The 16,034-nt window shown below is 42.5% G+C and overlaps 1 pseudogene; it reads right to left on the bottom strand.

Annotated features, from left to right (window-relative positions):
* Positions 1–12,734: 12,734 nt before the first annotated feature.
* LOC142436814 (glyceraldehyde-3-phosphate dehydrogenase-like) lies at positions 12,735–13,740 on the bottom strand (annotated as a pseudogene).
* Between the last annotated feature and the right edge of the window lie 2,294 nt (positions 13,741–16,034).

The raw sequence follows: 16,034 nt of genomic DNA, 5'->3' as shown, positions 1-16,034 counted from the left end.
TTTTTCATTTTGTGTGGTTGATAAATGGCATTTGCTATGCAGATGGACATTGGGTCTCCACTCAAGTACTCCCTCAATACAAGAATACTTTGTTCTATTAAGCTGGCATTCCACCATGCTCACCTTCCCAACACGATCACTGAAGACAAATGGGTGCATAAGCAAATGTGGTGAAGAAAGCTGATGGTGCCCGGCTATCAAAAGATATAGTATCTGGGGTCTTAAAGGCTTGAAGGTAAACAAGCGGCCATCTAGCTTAGAAGCAACAATGCCCACATGGAAGAAGCACACCAGCCTGTGTGATAACAAGGTGTCAAAGAGATGAGGTATCAGGTATCAAAGAACAGAAAATCTCATCATTGTGAATGAGGGGGAGTGTGGGATGGGGACCCAAAGCCCATCTGTTGGCAATTGGACATCCCCTTATGGAAGGGTTGTGGGAGGAGACAAACCAGTCAGGGTGGAGTGTAGCAACAATGAAACATACAACTTTCTTCTACTTCCTAAATGCTTCCTCCTCCCCCACCATCATGATCCCAATTCTACCATACAAATCTGGCTAGACCAGAGAATGTACACTGGTACAGATAGGAACTGGAAATACAGGGAATCCAGGACAGATGATCCCTTCAAGATCAGTGGTGAGAGTGGCAATATCTGGAGGGTGGAAGGAGGGTGGGGTAGAGAGGGGGAACCAATTATAAGGATCTACATATAACCTCCCCCACCTGGGGGATGGACATGAGAAAAGTGGGTGAAGGGAGATGTTGGACAGTGTAAGATATGACAAAATAATAATTTATAAATTATCAAGGGTTCATGAGAGGGGGGGTGAGCGGGGAGGGAGAGGAGAAAAACAAGGAGCTGATGCCAGAGGCTTACGTGGTGAGCAAATATTTTGAGAATGATGAGGGTAATGAATGTACAAATGTGCTTTATATAATTGATGTATGTATGGATTGTGATGAGTTGTATGAGCCCCAATAAAATGATTTTTAAAAAGGTATTTGCTATGAACGAGTAATTGGTTTTGTAAAATTCTATCATGTGTTCACCATGTCCATATTTTCCAAATATTGTTCCTTCTTTGTTTCTAACTTTTGCATTCCATTCACCAACAACTATCAATGTGTTTTGGAATAACACAATTAAGAGGAATGTGTTGGCATTCACTGTCAGAAAAGATCGTGGTAAATCCATTATGAAGTACAATGCTATCTGTGATTGGATTATATCTATTTGCCTTCAAGGAAATCCAAGCAATACAACTGTCATTCAAATATATGCACCGATGACAAAAGTTATTGATGAAAAAATTGAAGAATCCTCCCACAACCTGCAATTGGAAATTGATCAAACATGCAATCAAGATGCATTGGTAGTGACTGGTAATTGGAATGCCCCTGTGGATAGGAAAGTGTAAATCTTTACAGGAGTAAAATGACTCCTCTTTCTCCCCAGAGCAGATGGTGGATTTGAACCATGGACCTTGCTTTTAGGTAGCCCAACTTGTGACCCACCACACCACCAGAACTCTTCTAGTGGGTTGGTAGACACAATATAGTCACCATTCATTGTGACATCTTGTGGTGAGCACCCTGCCAGGTGAAAGGGGAGTGTCCTATGGGTATGGTTTGCATCTAGTCTACAATGGAGGCTCTGGTAAAGCTCACTCTCTTTTTCATCCCTGTACTCTTCTTATTTCCTGACTGCTAGTTCTTGGTATATAGACCTTGAATGCTTCCTAGCTTACCAACTAGTCCTGCAGATTTGGGTTCATCAACCTCTGTGACCATGTGGGCTAGTATATGTCTTCAACTTCTCTCCTGACCCATGTATTTGTGGCTTCTGAGCCCTCACAATAGCATGAGTAATTTCCTTGAAGTGACGTCCTTTATATTTATACATACTGCGCTGGTTTTGTTTCTCTAGAGAACACGGGTAAAGACATTTGGTATCAAAGACTTGGATGTCGCCCTAACAAATTCTAAGATTTGGAATTGACTGGTGGGATAAGATAATGGGTTGGAGTTGGGAGAGTTTTAACATGCTTGTTATGGGTTGGATTTTATCCACCAAATATATGTATTGGAATTCTTGTCCCCTATACTTGGAGATCAGGAGCCCTGGAGGGTAGTGGCTGTGCATCGGGCGGGTAACTGTAAGGCCCCTTCTCTGGAGAAACACTGCGCTCTCTATTCTCATAAACAATTACGCTCAGAAACCCACAGGGGCAGCTCTACCCTGACCTATGGCATCTCTACGAGACAGAATCCAATCAACGGCAGTGAGTTTGTTGGTTTTTGGTTTATAGTTGTAGATGTAATCCCATTTTGGAATAGACTTTTCTGTAATATATTCCCTTATTAGTGAGGTTCATTAACATAATGATAAGAAAAGCTTATTGTGCCTCTGTGTGACTTATGCCAACCATCTGTGAGGTATAAGCCCAGCTGACGCTGTGGCTAGGTGCCGTTGGATTGGTTCTGACTCCTCACAACCTTATGCCCAACAAATGAAACTTCCCTCCCACGGACTGTTCACGGCCGGGTCTTCCTGGTGGACGCGGCGCTGAGGAAGCAGCTCTTCTTCAGTCAGACTGCGAGCGTCTTTGCTTGAGGCGCTCCCTTCTGGCACCGGCTCTGACCACGTTCTGCTCCTAGTCAAGAAGTTGTCAGCATCTGGCCACGTTTCCGTGGCATCCATCAGGGTTTTCAGTGGCCGATTCCTCTGACGGGGACCAGGAATGCTTTCTTCATTGTCTGTTTTCAGTCTGGAAGCCCTGGTGAAGCCTAACTTTGGGCGAGCCTCTTGGTCTTTGAAATATTGGGGGCAGAGCTTCCAGCATCACAGCCTCAAGTGACCACAGCACGACAGACGGACAGACCAGTGGTGGCCACGTTGACGAGGCACAGAGAACGAAGGAGAGAGAGGGCACAATACATGTCAGGCACATGAAGGTCACCAAGTGCCCAAGGAATAAAAGCTTACAAAGACAGGGAGCCTCTTCCTGGGATTGGCACCCAACTTCTTCTTTTCTTCTGCTAAACTGTGAGAAAATCAATTTTTGTTTGTTAAAGCCTCCCGCTTGTGGCATTCCCGTTGTGTTGGCACCTGAATTCTGGCTTCTAGCCCCCCAAACCACGGGAAAACTCAATTTGTTTCTTGAATCCCCTACTGTGGACTTTATGCTACAGCAGCATTAGCGAGCTAAGAAAACTCCTAATATGAAAAGCCTGGGTTGCTTGAGGAGAGCGGTCGTCCAGGTTGGGATATCAAAGGCAGCGCTGACAAGGTCACCGAAGAAAGGTACAAGAGTTACAGGAAAGTCTCTTTCATCTTAGGAACGCATATACCACCATCAACAGACTGTTGCTAAAAAATGTGCATGTTAAATGTGCGTCTGGTGAGACTTTGAAAAAGAAAATCACATTATTCTTATTAGATAATGGAGGGAAGGCAATGCTTTCCATGCAGTGGCAAAGCACCGGTCTGAATTATGTTCACATGTTTAGTGGAAGGTAGAAAGTGTAAGAAATGGACGTAGGTATTTGGCTGAGGACATTTCTAAGCAAGATGGTAAAGAAGCAGTTTAGCTTTTCCTGCCTGCTTATGGTAGAATTTGGGAGGAAAAGGATGGACTTAAAAATAAACTGTGCCAAGTGAAACCAGGAATATTTGAAATTTTGTTGTTGTCAAACTAAGCACACATCCCTTAAACTTCTCACCAAGAATTTGGTGATTCATTATGCTGTTAAAAAGATTTCGACTGTGACTGATGGATCTAACCACCTACCACAGCACAAAGCCCATTAGCTTAGAAAGAAGCCAGACAGAGACAGACAGAAGTCAGAGACGTTGTCTGCGTCTTCAAAATTTCCAGGTAGGAAACAGGCCCCGAGGAGTAGGAAAAGGAAAATCACTGGGACGGCTTGATGTTCAGCTATTCCAGAAGGACACTGGCAGCCGGGCTGAGTCAGTTTCAAAGCATGGAGTCATCGCTTCCTAGCTTGAACAGACTTTGATCTCTACCGACTGATGGGTGAAGCAAAGAGTTCAGAGACAGGCGCCAGAGGCCAAGCAAACGGAACCAGTGCCTCCAGGGGGAGAAGTTGGGCCGCCATGCCCAAGAAGCCGGAGAGCTGAGTCTATGGATCTGAATTCGTTTGTCCTCATCACCACTCACATGGATTAGCATAACAGGACCCTCAAAAGTGCAGGACGTGAGCTTTCCAGGCAAGTCGGCTGGGAAGGTGGGGTCTCGTCCTAGGAAGAAGGGCAGAGTCTGTTGATCGGATGGTCTCAGAGAACGATGAATTATTTGTAAATCTTGAGAGTGAATGTACTTTGCTCTGATGAGTTTGAATTTGCTTAGTGTTCAGTATCTTATCTTTCCTTTCAATTTCTCTTAGTTGTAATAGAAATATCGATCTTGAACCTGTTCACCATCTTTGTTTTTGGAAACAGAAAACTAGTATCCTAGATTTCACAAGGTCACAGACAAAGGGAATTTTGCACCAAGATAAGAATATGTCTAACGCAGAGGTTCTCAACCTGTGGGTCATGACCCCATTGGGGTTGAATGACCCTTTCACAGGGACCACCCAATTCATAGCAGTAGCAAAAGGACAGTTATGAAGTAGCAACAAAAATAATGTTATGGTTGGGGTGTCACCACAACATGAGGAGCTGTATGAGAGGTTCCCGGCATTAGGAAGATTGAGAACCACTGGGCTAAATCACTATCTACCTATGCTCTAGATGATCCAGAAGATGAGATTTTTACACATAAACCTTGTTTAAGACTTTGGAGTGACGTGATGATGTGAATGTGTTTTGCATGTGCGAAAGGCATAAATGTCATGGGACCAAGAAGTGGAATGCTATGGATTGAACATGTGTTAAAAACCCTAACCTGTGTGCTCATAGTTATAATCTTGTTTCGGAATGGGATGTCTTGGTTATGTTGGTGGGGGTTAGCAGGGGGTATATCTGGAGTCAATCTCTATCAAGCTATCAAGCAAGAAGAGAGGCCATGCCATGTGAGCAACTTCAAGGAGTCAAGGCACACAAACGGAAAGACACTAGAGTCTTTCACAGAGAGAACAGGGTCAACAACGAGAGGAAGTGTTCCCCTCACACCAGAGCCAAAATTTAGACTCCCAGCTTCCTGAAATATAAGAAAATAATTTCTTTTATTAGGACCACCCACTTGTGGTACATGTTTTATAGTAGCAGTAGGGAAAAGATATATACCCGAAGTTGTTTTTTGAAAGAAGTCCAAGTTTCCACTCTCAGTGTGTGGCTTTGCTCCAGGATCTTAGGATTCTTCATTCTGATTCTCAAGTTATGGTTTTAAAAAAAAACACTCTAAACAGTCTCTTTTCCCATACACTTACCGATACCTATAAACCCGGAAGGTCTCCTATACGCAGTGGTCCAATGGTGGGACTGCTTTCACTTCACATGCTCTGGATTCTTCCCAGCTCTGCTCTATACTCCTTAAAGCAGTCGGCTTTCACGTTTCCTGTAACATGGGCCAGGGCAGTGGTCTTTAGTGTGGAAGATGCTGCCTGCAGAACCCCAGGTCGCTTGTCAGGCATTTTGCGTGGGAGGTTGGCACAATAACTTGTCCTGCTGAGTGTATCTTCCAGCGTGCCCCAGATAATTGCATTCTCACATTTTGTTACTGGGCAGGTCTCTGAACATTTGTTCATTTTAACCTCATCTGAACGTTATGTTTTTACTAAGACTTCCGATATACTTGCTGCTTCTTGATCATCTTGTCCAAATTACACGATATCATGGCAATGGCAGAGGATGTGATGCTGCATGTCTGCAGTATGACCAAATGACCCAGGTCTCTTTAGAGCATATCATGAGACAAGGTGGAAAAATTAGTAGCCTTGGGACAAGACTATGACCACAAACTGTTGTGAGCACTATTTTGCTAAGGATGGAAACTAAGGCACGAGGCAGATTAATGGCTGCATACATGTGCTCTTGCCAAGATAGGTGTCTGACACAGGAGCTGCCATTGGGATGACCGCTTGACTGCGTTGGTAGTCGTTACTATCCTTCAGAATTTGTGCATCTGGGGCCCTTTAGTTCTTTATTCTGCCATTTCTCTTAGGATGCAATATTGGTTTTGATTTACTGTCTTAACTGATGCTGGGTTTGCAAAAATTACCAAGAATCTGTCTTTCTATGACCCAGTAGATCTTTTGTGAGCAGATCTCTTTCTACTAACATGTTTAACCCCACCCTCTCTCAATTGGGACATTGTGGAGGATACTTTGGGCACAAAGTAGAATCATTGTCATCCTGGAGCCAGAATCCAATAGTCTTCCAAATATTTGGTTATTTATCTGCCCCTTCCCCATTATATAGTTACTTGAGTAAATAGCTTCCCTTTGGGAGGGGCTCGGGTTGCTATGAGTCAGCATGGACTTTACTGCAGTGAGTTTGGTTTTGGGGAGGTAATCATTGGAGCCCTGATGTTGTAGTGGGTGGATAATGAATAGGGCTGGTAATTGCAGGGTCAGTGGTTTGAACCCACCAGCCACATCACTGAAGAGAGACGAGGCTTTCTGTTTTCATAAAGATTTACAGTTTTGGAAACCTCCAAAAAGGGTCAGCTCTACTCTCTTCTATAGGGTGACTATGTGTTGGAATCAATGTGGTTGCTGTGGGTTTGGATTTGGCTTGGTTATAGAATCATTGCCACATACAAGAGAGCTTCAAACATTCATGAATTTCCCCCTTTAATTCCATTTTCCATTTTGAAGCCCACTCATATTCTTGCAATGGTGCTGTAGGTTTTTCCTGCAATGGATCCAACATCATTCAGTAAATAGGTTCTTGGTCTGAAAACTGGCTCAGATACTATTACTTTTTTATATGCGCTCAGTTTCTGGATCACCAATCTCTAATTTTTTTTCTTCCGGTTGTGTAGATTGAGAAGTACCTTTCTTGGCTGATTATCTATTTTCCCCCTAGAGATGCTGTACTCTGTTAATCATTTCCATAGGTGTATGTGGGTCAGAGCTTCCAACCTTGTGGCTTTCATTATGATAGTATGTCCATGTTGCTCGTGTTGGTTATGTGCTGCCCAGTGGCCCTATTATTTGGGGATTTTATCATCCACCCTTTATGCTTTCAGAAGGCAAGCAATGAAATATCTGTCGGTTCTGGCCTACAGAGAACTGACTCCACTGAACTATTCGCTGATGGCAGGGACCCTTTCAGCAGCACATTTCTCAGCGTGTTGGTAAATAGAGGGCTCCGTAGGTTTTTCAGTAGATTATAGTCAACTAAGACTTTTACTGGTCCATCCATTTGTTGAAAACATTTCCTTCTTTCTACTGTCTGCCATGATAATTCTGGCATTTTTGTTAACATTAGTGTGGGCAAAATCTTCCTATTAGGGGAAATCCAAAATGGAAGCGCACACTGAGCATATCTGAAAATGAAAGAGCTCAATAAAAATATCAGGTCTTGAGTTGCAATCTTGAAAGATTCGATGGGCAAAATACTGTATACTGCAGGGAGCATCAAATAAAGATGGAAAGAATCCATGAAGTCACTGTACCACAAAGAACTAGTCAACATTCATGAGGTAGTGTATGAGCAAGAACCGATGGTACTGAAGGAAGAAGTTCAAGCGGTACTGAATGCATTATCTTAAAACAGGCTCCAGGAACTGATGGAATTGTTTCAATATGCTGATAAAGCACTGGAAGCACTTATTCATCTATCTATGCCCAGAGATTTGGAAAACAACTATTTGGCCAATTGACTGGAAGAGATCCATATTTGTACCTATTCCAAAGAAAGGTAAGCTCACAGAATGTTCAGATTATAGAACAGTATTATTGATATAACCTGCAAGTAAAGTTTTTACGAAGATCCTCCAACAATGGTCGCAGCAGTAAAGTCACAGAGTGCTACCCAAAGATCAGGCTGGATTCTGAAGAGGTTGTGGGATGAAGGATATCATTGCTGATGTCCGAATGGATCTTGACTGAAAACAGAGATCTTGACTGAAAGATGTCTACTTGCGTTTTATTGACTGGGTGGATAATAACAAACTGTGGATAACCCTGAGAAGAAAGAGAACCCCAGAGTATTTCATTGTTCACTGGAGGAACTTGTACATAGAGCAAGAAGCAATTGTTGGAAAAGAATATAAGAAAAACACATGGATAAAATCAGGAAAGCGGTGCCTCCAGGTTTTACTCTCTCAGCATTGTTATTCATTCTCTATGCTGAACAAATAGCCAGAGAAGTTGGTTATATGAAGAAGAATGTGACATTGAGCTTGGACGAAGGCTTATTGACAACCTGTGATCTGCGGAAGTCACAGCCTGCCTTGCTGAAAGTGAGGCGGACTTGAAGCACTTGCTGATGAAGATCAGGATTGCAACCTTCAGTATGGATTGCAATTCAATGTAAAGAAGACCAAAATCTCTGGAAACAGAAAAATAGATTGAAATTGCCAAGGATGTTATCTTGCTTGGATCCACAATCAATAATCATGGAAGCAGCAGTCAGGGAGTCAAACGATGCATTGTATGGGGTAAACCTGTTGCAGATCTCTTTAGGAGGTTGGACAGCTGTGGGTTCCTTTGAGGAGCTAGGTGCATCAGACCCAGTATTTTCCATTGCTTCAAATGCACGTGAAAGTCGGACATTGAATAAAAACGACCAAAGAAGAACTTATGCATTTGAAATGTGGTGCTGACAGGGAGTAGTGAAAATAGCATGGACATGATACGATCTCCGAGGACAAACGGGTGCATAAGCAAATGTGGCGAAGAAAGCTGATGGTGCCAGGCTATCAAAAGCGATAGTGTCTGGGGTCTTAAAGGCTTGAAGGTTAACAAGCCGCCATCTAGCTCAGAAGCAACAAAGCCCACATGGAAGAAGCACACTAGCCTGTGTGATCACACAGTGCCAAAGGGATCAGGTATAAGGCATCATCAGAAAAAAAAATTCTTACCATAGTGAATGAGGAGGGGAGTGCGGAGTGGAGACCCAAAGCCCATTTGTCGGCTGCTGGAGATCCCCTCACAGAGGGGTCTAGGGAAGGAGATGAGTCAGTCAGGGTGCAACATAGCACCAATGAAGAATACAGCTTTCCTCCAGTTCCTAAATGCTTCCTCCCCCGCAACTACCATGATCCGAATTCTACCTTGCAAGTCTGGATAGAGCAGAGGATGTACACTGGTGCAGATAGGAGCTGGAGACACAGGGAATCCAGGGTGGATGATATCTTCAGGACCAGGGGTCTGAGGGGCGATACTGGGAGGGTAGAGGGAGAGTGGGTTGGAAAGAAGTAACTGATTACAAGGATCTACATGTGACCTCCTCCCTGGGGGACGGGTAACAGAAAAGGGGGTGAAGGGAGACGCCAGACAGGGCAAGATATGACAAAATAATAATTTATAAATTATCAAGGGCTCATGAGGGAGGGTGGAGGGAGGGGAAAAAGAGGACCGAATGCAAAGGGCTTAAGTGGAGAGCAAATGCTTTGAAAATGATGAGGGCAAAGAATGTACAGATGTGCTTTATACAATTGATGTATGTATCGATTGTGATAAGAGTTGTATGAGTCCCTATTAAAATGTTTAAAAAAAAAAGAAAGTAACATGAACAAAGTAAAAGAACAAACAATTCTGTCTTGGATGAAGGCCAGCCAGAAATGGTCTTTGGAGGCAAAGATGGTGGGACTTCATCTTGAATAATTTGTATGCGTTGTCAGCTGAGACCAACACCTAGAAAAGGACATCATGCTTGGGAAAGTAGAGCAGCATTGGAAAACAGCAAGGCCCTCAAGGAGATGGATTGGCACAGTGGGCGCACCAATGGCTCAAGCACAGCAGCAATTCTGAGGATGGCACAGGACCAGGTAGTGTTATGTGCTGCTGTGCACAGGGTCTCCCTGGTTTGCAATGGGCACAATGACACCTAACAACAACATTTTCCCCTTAACTTCTTGGCTGTTTTGCAAAAGATCCCCTAGTGCTCCAAGATGTGAATGCAACATACTGGCATGAAGCAGGGAATCAGTAGAGGGGCTGACCCCAAACCCAACTTCGGAGACAGCTGCCCCTCCCTGCAACAGAATTTACATCAGAGGACAGCACACTGACTCTTAGCCCTGCTGGGGACAACACTGGAGACACAGCGTGGGAATTGCGCCTAATCTGATGCCACCACACCGATATAAAACACTAAGGACGTGCAACAGAACAGCAAGGGGAGCAGAGCAAGGAAGTCCCACGAGAATACCAAAAATAGACTTTGTAGTACCCCATCAGACTTGACCAGAAGACACTCCTAAATGTCAACAAACAGACCTTGAACTATGTACAGCGTTTTCTTTTTTTGTCATTGTTTTTTTTTTCTTTTTTTTTTAAATGTTGTTGCTTTGTTTTGCTCTGTCTTGTTTTTGTGCATATTATTGTCTCTGCAGGTCTATCTGGATAGGATGGGTGGCATCAACAATCTGGAGGAGAGAACAGTGGAACCCATGGTTCAGGGGACAGGGGGGAAGGGAGGGGTGATGGGAAGAGATGTTAATGAGCCTAGGGACAAGAGAACAGCGGGTGGTCTAGGGGTGGTGGTCAGGAGGATATAAGAGGCCTGGTAGGGCTCTATCAAGGGCAATGTGACCTGGGGGAATTACTGAAACCCAGATGAAGGCTGAACATGGTGGTGGGACAAGGCTTGAAGATAAACAAGTGGCCATTTAGCTGAGAAGCAACAAAACCCACATGGAGGAAGCACACCAGCCTGTGTGATTATGAAGTGTCAATGGGATCATGTATCAGGAATCAAAGAACAAAAATATCATTGTGAATGAGGGGGAGTGTGGAGCCAGGCCCCAAGGTCCATCTGTAGGCAACTGGACATCCCTTTACAGAGGGGTTGTGAGGAGGAAATGAGTCAGTCAGTTTGCAGTTTAGCGACGATGAGGCATACAACTTTTCTCTAGTTCCCCCCACTCCACTAACATGATCCCAATTCTACTTTACAAATCTGGCTGTACCAGAGTATGTACATTGGTACAGATAGGGACTGGAACACAGGGAATCCAGGGCAGATGATCTCTTCAGGACCAGTGGTGAGAATGGCGATACCAGGAGGGTGGAGGGAAGGTAGGGTGGGAAGGTTGAACTGATTACAGGGATCTACATATAACCTTCCTCGGGGACGGACAACAGAAAAGTGGGCGAAGGGAGACGTCAGACAGTGTAAGACATGACAAAATAATAATAATTTATAAATGAGAAAGCTGATATTTAGGGCTCACATAGAAAGCAAATGTTTTGAGAATGGTGATGGCAGCAAATGTACAAATGTGCTTGACACAATTGATATATGTATGGATTTTGATAAGAGTTGTATGAGCCCCTAATAAAATGATTCAAAATAAAGAACCTACAAAGAAGTTGGCCACACTGTGCTGACCACACCATAGTTACACCATGTTTATCACACCCTACTTATATTTTGGATAATTTTGGTCCATCCAAGTTGACATAAAACCCTTTACATCTTGCGGGCGAGTAGACCAGCTATCCTGCATCAAGCTGGGTCTGAAATGAGGCGTGCGGATGAAAGGAAAAGAAAGAGATATGTACAAAGTATGGGACTGGGAGGACAACAATTTGATGGACTGACGTTCTGAGTATATTTAAAACTTGGTTTTCATACTTTTCTTACAAGGGATTGGTTACAATACAAACATCAAGGAACTTAAAAAACATTCTTAAACTCTTAGCTATGCAAATGTTACGTAACTAGTCACTCTTTCTTAACATTTAAATAATAAAAACACTATGTTCTAAGACAATCACACGGATATGCAAGATTCAAAAGAACCTAAAAGAGATAGTAAATAACTGAGTTATCTCTCAATGTTTTTAGCAGCAAGATCACAAATAACAGTCATTTTGCAATGCTTTTGTCTGCAAAGACACAGAGGCACAGGGGACTAATTGGTCACCCATTAATAAACACCTTGATCAGTGGATGCCTCCTACAACACTTGTTGTTTTCACAAATTTTTATGAGAATGAAAGTGAGACATTTGTCTTTATTGAAAAGATAGGAACCAATATAATAAATAAATGTGAGTAAACTGTTGCTGGCAAAACTAATACACTATGTAAACTTTTGCCTTGTCTACAATAAAAAGCAAAAATCAAATGAAATATCAGTAGAAAAAATATTGAAATCTGTAAAACATCATATAGAAAAAGCGGTATTCATTATTTTAAAATATTATTTTTAGTAACTCCTTTGTCAATCACTATAAAAAAGCAGAAGTGAGTAATGAAACACTAATGCAGTTAAACTAGAGGATGAAGAGCAGAGAGTTTGCACAAATAACTTGGAACTATAAATTATAAAAAAGCAGTATGCACTTGTTTTGTTTCTTGTGACCTTTCTTAGTCCCGCAATTATAGTTTTGCCTTAGTGAATGAGTGTTATTGAAATTTTTGCCTTGTGCTTGATTCTCATTTTTTTTTACTTCTAGGTACAGTGTACTTTATTGATGGTGCATAATAAGGTCAGGCACTCTAAGCCCCTCCCCTTCCTTCAGAGGGTTCCGATGTTATATTCTCAGTATGGTAAGGGATTGAATTGGAGGCAAAGACTCCCCAGCAACTGAGAGCCTCTCTTCCTCCAGTGCTGTTGCTGGGGCTTCTGGTCCAGGGGGGCTCTTACTTCTTGGAGGCCATGTGGACCATGAGGTCCACCACCCTGTTGCTATAGCAATTCATCGTCATACCAGGAAATGAGCTTGACAAAGTGGTCGTTGAGGGCAATGCCAGTACCAGCATCAAAGGTGGAAGAGTGGGTGTCACTGTTGAAGTCACAGGAGACAACCTGGTCCTCGGTGTAGCCCAGGATGCCCTTTAGGGGACCATCGGATGCCTGCTTGACCATCTTCTTGATGTCATCGTACTTGGCAGTTTTCTCCAGACGGCAGGTGAGATCCACAACAGACAGATTGGGGGTGGGGACACGGAAGGCCATGCCAGTCAGTTTCCCATTCAGCTCCAGGATAACCTTGCCCACAGCCTTGGCAGCGCCAGTAGATGCAGGGATAATGTTCTGGGCAGCCCTATGGCCATCAAACCAGAGTTTCCCAGAGGGGCCGTCCACGGTCTTTTGGGTGGCAGTGATGGCATGGACTGTGGTCATGAGTCCTTCCACGATGCCAAAATTGTCATGGATGACCTTGGCCAGGGGGTCTAAGCAGCTGGTGGTGCCAGAGGCATTGCTGACCATCTTGAGGGAGTTGTCATACTTCTCATGGTTCACGCCCATCACAAACATGGGGGCATCGGCAGAAGGGGCAGAGATGATCACCCTTTTGGCACCACCCTTCAGGTGAGCCCCAGCCTTCTCGATGGTGGTGAAGACACCGGTGGACTCCACGACATACTCGGCACTGGCCTCGCCCCACTTGATGTTGGCAGGATCTCACTCCTGGAAGATGGAGATGGCCTTCCCATTGACGACAAGCTTCCCGTTCTCAGCCTTGACGGTGCCGTTGAACTTGCCGTGGGTGGAATCATACTGGAACATGTAGATCATGTAGTTCAGATCAATAAAGGGGTCATCGATGGCAACAATATCCTCTTTGCCAGACAGGAGAGCAGCCCTGGTGACTAGGCGCCCAATGCAGCCAAACCCGTTCACTCCGACCTTCACCATCGTGTCTCGGGGACTGCACGGGAACGGGAGAAGCGGCCGGCTGTCTGTCGTACGAGGAGGAGCAGAGAGCCTAATTCTCATTTCTTTAAGAAACAATTCAGTTACTTGTTCAGTTACTTTAGGTTTTAAAACGGTGTAACCGAACAACCCATGAAGTTAATCTGAAAAGATATTCTGTTTTTTTATATTTTCCTTTTCTAAATGATACTTTAAAATCTATCCCATTATCCAGATTAATGAAACCATTATTAGAATTACCAAATATCTCATGAAGGTTAATTCAGTCATTTCCCAACAAGCTGATAATGCTACCTATAAAGTGGACCAGTGATACATATAAACTTTAATACACATTGAGCTCACATTTAATCATACTTTAATCAAGAATAATTAGTTTTTATGATGTGACCCTGTTTAGTACTTGCTATCATGAAATAATCACTAAAAATATGGGTGTTATAATAAAGTATGGTAAAGGAATCAGATAGTGCCTAGCTGTCAGAAAGAATAGATTCTGTAGTCTTAAAGGCTTATCTTTTTAAAAGCAGCCATCTAAGTGATGTGTCAAGTAAGTCCACTCGGAAGGAGCATACCAGCCTTTGTGATCCAAGGACTGTAAATTAAAAAATCAAATGCCAGAGGAGGAAATTCTACTAGAGTTTAAATTCTGAGCATTCTGTTTGCAGAAGGCTATGGATGGCACTGGAAGGCCAAAATCCATTTGCAAAGTCCCCATTCAAATTAAGCCTCAATTGAATTCTCTCAGACAATTGATCAGGGATAGGAAGAGTCTTGTCTTCAGACAAAGTGCTTTGGAAAGTGGATTAATACAGATATAATTACATAAAAATTTAACATATTATCATTTGCATTTCCTTGTGATCCATCTTTGATTTGTTCTAGTTTCTATTTCCTGTTTTCTTTTGGCTTGAAGTGTTTCTGTGTTTTATTTTGCTGTCATTGATGGCTTTTTTGTATCATTTTCTTTACATAAAATCCAATAGGTACATGGAGACAGTCCCAAGATGAATAATTCCTTAGGATTATGGCAGAGGAGGTTGGGGCTAGTGGGAAGCTAATGATAGTGGGTACAAGAATGATGTCCTGAAATGGACTATGGTGATTGTATACTCTTTTTAAGTATATTTAAACCATTGAATTGTATGGTATGGAAGTATTTGTCAACAAAACTTAAAAATTATGCGAATGGATATTTCCATCAGATGGTTTTAGGGTCATATTTTATGTTTTATATTTTGTACTAGAAGTGAAATAAAAGAGTAGCTAATTACCTGATAATTTGCTTAAACATATAATTGTAATATTTGCCTCTTACAACAGAATATTTTCAGCAATGTCTTTTATGTCTTCTTTATTATTCCCAACCTCTACACCTCTTAAGCATCATATAACGAGGCCCATTTTAAAAAGGATGTTTATTTGGTGTTGACTTTTATCAATCTCAATTAATTGTTCATAGATTCGTATTCCACGCCGGTGCTATGCAACATTATTGCTTTAAATGACACTATTAAGGTTATGGATTTTGGTATTACAGAGTATAAAATACTTTCATTGGGGAGGAACTATTTTATATATAGTCTCACAAAGACCTTATGCTATGCAATAACAAGTAACGATAAAAATCATTGTTCCAAAAATACTTTTTTTGACCCTGATGCATAGATGGTTGTTGAATGGTCAGTATTCCAAATGTTTTCTTGTTCTCTTATGAGCGTTCAGCTCATAACTGTTACTAGTGTGATGGAGCTATAAAGAAAACCTTGTATTATTAAAAAAAGGAAAATCTTTTTTTGTTATTGTTTGTCTGGGTTACCAAAGAGTCATCTTTTCTGTCCTTGCCTATGCTTCCCCCTTGTTGTGAGATGCAGAAATCAGGAGCTGGTACAGAGAAGCTCAGTTGGGGTTACGAGTTGGCAATCTCACCTCAGCAACTGAAGTACATGAGTGACATGACTGCTTTCCTAATTTTAATTCCATGGATTTAAAACATTCCCCGGGGGAAAAAAAAGAAAAAAGGATTGCATGTATCACTTATCATGGTCAATCGTGTTAGGAGATTGAAAATTGAGAAATAGATGTTCCTATCTTCAGCACCTTAACATCTGGTAAATGACTAATAAATATATGCAAATAAGGCAGGGCAGTGAGTGCCTTAGAGAGAACTTTCACTAGTTGATAGGACTAAGGTGAAGGGAGATATTAACTGAAACTGTATGAGGTGGGATGGGGCAATATAAGAAAATATCTTAGGGTACGCAGAGTTTGGAATAAACGCA

Source organism: Tenrec ecaudatus, chromosome 1 (assembly GCF_050624435.1).
Source record: "Tenrec ecaudatus isolate mTenEca1 chromosome 1, mTenEca1.hap1, whole genome shotgun sequence".
Classification (NCBI taxonomy): Eukaryota; Metazoa; Chordata; class Mammalia; order Afrosoricida; family Tenrecidae; genus Tenrec; species Tenrec ecaudatus.
The sequence above is the reverse complement of the archived record's forward strand: the minus strand, read 5'-3'. Positions and strand labels throughout refer to the sequence as shown.